The sequence below is a fragment of the Clytia hemisphaerica genome, unplaced genomic scaffold (assembly GCF_902728285.1).
Source record: "Clytia hemisphaerica strain Z4C2 unplaced genomic scaffold, Clytia hemisphaerica genome assembly, whole genome shotgun sequence".
Classification (NCBI taxonomy): domain Eukaryota; kingdom Metazoa; phylum Cnidaria; class Hydrozoa; order Leptothecata; family Clytiidae; genus Clytia; species Clytia hemisphaerica.
In genome coordinates this window covers 197,537-202,261 of record NW_027103608.1, presented here as the reverse complement: position 1 = coordinate 202,261, position 4,725 = coordinate 197,537, and positions in this window count along the sequence as shown.

Here is a 4,725-nt window from a genome sequence, read left to right as displayed (position 1 = left end):
TGCTTATTCAGCATAAAAACTAAACAAACATGGTAGACTCGTTATGCCACGACATTCAAATTTCTTCCTTGTTCTTCGTGTGTTTTAATAGTATTTTCGATTGTTGAAAGGTCTAATTCTGTTAAGTTTAAGCTGTCTGAAAAGTCTCTTTCATAGTTTTTGTTTTTTTGATTGCATTTTTCATGATATGAGTTTGTGTTTTTTGTGTTTAAATTCTGTATATACTGGGCCATTTCAGAATTTGTCTATAAAACAGGGGGGCGGACGACACAGCACAGCAGGATTTCCGAGGGCAAAAGTTTTCACCAAAATTCGAAATTTCCAAGGCGAGAGAAGAAAATGTATGAATTTCCAAGGCAATTGAATTAGAAAATGCAAAAAAGAGTGGAATTTCCAATGCATTTTGCAAAAGTACATGCATGGATTTTTATCGGAATTTCCGACTGGAAAATAAAAGTTATTTCCGAGGCTAGAAAAATTTTAAAAATGCACGTCGTCCGACGGGGGCTAACAAAAATTTTCTACTAGCCTCCCTCCCTCCTCAACAAGTAATCTCTGTCTGAAAAAATATATTATTGATTATAATTTAACTCATCAGAATTTGATTGATCTGCACTAACAGTCAGGGACAGTCGCCTTATTAGGAGACGCCTCCTGATTAGGAGACCTGTCTCCTAATCAGGAGGTTCACGTCTCCTAATCAGGAGACGGGTGTAATTATCTCGTGAACGATACGAGCAAACTGCGCATGATTTGATTGCTCCCAATGGAAACCCTTAAGGAAAAATCAGCAGTAAACTTCTAAGTACACAATCAGTAAATTTTTTTGTCTCAATTGTGTACTACTTACGTACTCCTGTGTACTGCAAAAAATCTAGTACACAGTGTACTGAAATGAGTAAACAATACAGTACGTAAATGAGACAGTAAACTGTGTACTTGTTTACTTGTTGTGTACTTCAAAAAATCTAGTACACAGTGTACTGAAACGAGTAAACAATACAGTACGTAAATGAGACAGTCAACTGTGTACTGACCCATTTCAGTACACTTACAGTACACTTGTAGTACACATTGCAGTACATTTCATTGCTTATGCTGAGCCAGTAAACAAGCTGTAATCATTAGTACACATCAGTACACACGACAAATCATGTTTTTCTTTACACTTTTTGCGGCTTTACCATGAGCCATCCCAGAAAATTTTTGTTACCCCATCGGGCGACGACGTGCATTTTTCAATTTTTGAATGCAAAAAGTGAAGAACCAATTCTTGGCTGTATAGCTCTGGTAGATGCACTGTAAGCTTTTCTTATTAGCAGTCAAGTTCAAGACAAAGACATGAAATTTAAAACTCAATTGAAATTTTGCCTTGTCTAAAGTTCAGCTCAGGCGCAATAGACTAATGTGAAATAAAATATGTAGAACTTACAGAGATCCAACTGTCTTGTGCTACCTCCTTTGCTTGTCATCAAAACTTCTTGAAACATTCTTCCATCACATTCCACTCAACTCAAACATAATCACAAACTTCACATAATTTGTTTACAAAACTATATCAGTATATAGAAAACTGATTCTAATTCACTTCAATCTAACCAAAAACCTCCATACATAGCTAAAATTTCCTGCTTTCCATTGATTGATAGTAAACTGGTGAACATATATAATATGTAATTAAAACATAAACTTTTACAAACAAATAAGTCTTTGCAATGTTTATTCTTTCTGTTTTTCTTTCCATCTTCACCCAGCTTCACCATCTGTCACCATTAAAATTTTGAAAGAAATGTTTTGTTTTGGATACCAAGACAGCTAAATAGCAAAAGCATTCGAATTTGACCAAAACATTCGAATTTAACATTCGAATGGAAGTCATTGCATTGTTCGAACGCCCGCGAACGCCGCGCGCGGCAAAATACGATCGAAAATAAGAATAAAACAGTAAACAAAAAGCCTAGCAAGTGAAAGTGAGACAGGGTGCTCCTACATAAAAAGGTATGATATTTATATGTCCTCTAAAATTTCAGTTGAGTTAGAATCTCTGACAATGTCTGTTGTCTGTGTAGTATCTGTCTGTCTGCCTGTCCCCTCAGACTTTGGGGCAGGCTGGAGAATTTAAAAATGATCTGATTGGGCTGAGATTTTGCACACTTCATCCTTGGGCAAATCTCTGGGGGCAGTTTTTCCATTTTTTCTAAATTTTGATTTTTGGGGCCTTTGGGACAGGTTTTTCGCCAAAACGAGGCTAAAACTTTGGGGCAGGCTGGAGACTTAAAAAATGATCAGATAAGGCTGAAATTTTGCACACTTCATCCTTTGGCAAATCCCTGGGGTTTTTTTTTTCATTTTTTTCAAAATTTTGATATTTAGGGCCTGGGGACAAGTTTTTCGCCAAAATGAGGCTAAAACTTTGGGGCAGGCTGGAGACTTCAAAAATGATTGTATTTGACTGAAATTTTGCACACTTGATCCTTGCGTAAACATCTGGGGGTGCTTTTTTCATTTTTTCAAAATTTTGATTTTTTGGGCCTTGGGACGAGTTTTTCGCCAAAACGAGGCTAGAACTTTGGGACAGGCTGGAGACTTCAAAAATGATCGGATCAGGCTGAAATTTTGCACACTTTGTATTTGGGCAAATCCCCGGGGGTATTTTTTCATTTTTTCAAAATGTTGATTTTTGGGGCCTGGGGACGAGTTTTTCGCCAAAACGAGGCTAATAACTTTGAGGTAGGCTAAGAGACTTGAATTATAGTTTGACCCATTTTAGCATATAGCTAAAATGAAATAATTGAATTGAAAGAAAACGAAAAGACAAAATATGGCTAAAATGGCTAAAAAGTGCCCCTGGCTAAAGATAATTTGATAAACACCCCCTCGAATAAACGTCCCCTCCTAAAATCCAAATTTAACGAACGCCCCAGCTGGCGTTTAGTCGAAGTAGTATGGTAGCTGTGTACTGATTTTCCATGTCTAAACCTTTTTTTACTGTTTACTCATAATTTGAATCACTTTTCATTCTGCATACTGTTTTTTTCATTGCATCCTTATTTTGTGTACTGATTTTTTTTTGTTTACTGGGCCTCTTTAAGTTTACTAAAAATTGTGTACTGTTTTTTTTATTGTTTACTGCCTTTTTCAATGTGTACTAAAAATTGTGTACTGTTTTTTTATTGTTTACTGCCTTATTCAATGTGTACTAAAAATTGTGTACTGTTAATTTATTGTTTACTCATTTTTTCAATGTGTACTGAAAAAAGTGTACCACTTTTTCATAGCTTACTGGTACTGCGAACTGTTTGGTCAGATGTTTACTTTATGTTTACTATGTTTACTTCAAATTTACTTGATGTGTACTACATGTTTACTACATGCGTACTGAATTTTTCCTTAAGGGAAGAGCACAAAAATGGCGGGCATGAAAAAAATCAAGAGGGGCTTCCTTGTAGTGCTTTATATTAGGATTGTGATCGATTGCACCGAGAAATTTTGATAATTTTTTTAAAACTTTACCAATTCAAGGCTGCTCTTTCCATTAAAACTAGTTTCAAAATGCGCGGAAAAGCCTAAAGCCCTTAAAATTGAGATCAAAGTTTTATGTCTCCTAATTAGGAGACGGGTCTCCTAATAATCAAGCGACCCCAAGCGACCTACATGTCTCCTAATCAGGAGGCGTCTCTCCTAATCAGGAGGCGTCTCCTANTCATCCGTCAAATGAAATTTTTGACATTTCTGATTTAGCTTAAAGGTACAGATAATCTTTATGTACAAAGCACACTTCTATGAGCCTACCATTACTATTGAGAATACCAAGATTAAAATTGACACCTGCTATCATTAACGTCAGATTCAACGACCAAGACTTAAGATTTCCATTGCAAAAAATGCATAAACCATGAGAAGAAAATTGAAATACTTCTAGTGATCTTAGAATTCTTTCTATTGCAGAGTTTTAACATTCGTCTGGATAAGTAGTTTGATCCCAAAAGTAAAGATTGTTATTTTATGATCTGTGTTGGTTATTGGATTATTTTTATTATACCAACTAAAACTTTGACTCAATGAAAGTTCCTCCTGAGGCATCTGATTACACATGTATCTCTTTATTTTTTTATTGGGTATTGAAGTTGGTGATATTTTTTTTCATGCACCCCAAAACCCGCAAACTCTGCTTTCACTGTTTCACTGTAACTTTATACAAAATAATGCTAGAACTGGTTCGTTGAAATCTTTATATTCAATCAGATTCAATTGTATTACTATTGAAGATAATTTTGCAAACTTAGACTACTCTCGGGTACCTAATAGCCGGGGGGGTTGGAATAAGCGGGGGGTTGGAATAAAAATGTCCTGGGTGGAAATTTTTTAAAAAGGAGGCTAATACAGCTGAATTAGGACAAAAAAGGGAACTTTCAAAAACATTTTCCCAAAAATTAATAAGCGGGGGGGTTGGAATAAGAATGTCCTGGGTGGAAAATTTTCGAAAAATTAATTAGCGGAGGGGGGGGTGGCTATTAAGTACCTGAGAGTAAGCAAAGTACTACAAAGCCCACTATACAGGCACTCCAAAACCCACAATGGGTATTTTCTTGAGAGAGAAATTTGGGCCAAAATTCCAAATAAGACTTGTTGAGGTTTTACTTGGATTCATTATTCTACCTATTAAGTCATTCATTTGATTGTAAGAAGCATCATAGTTGATTTAGATTTGTTGTCAACCTTTTT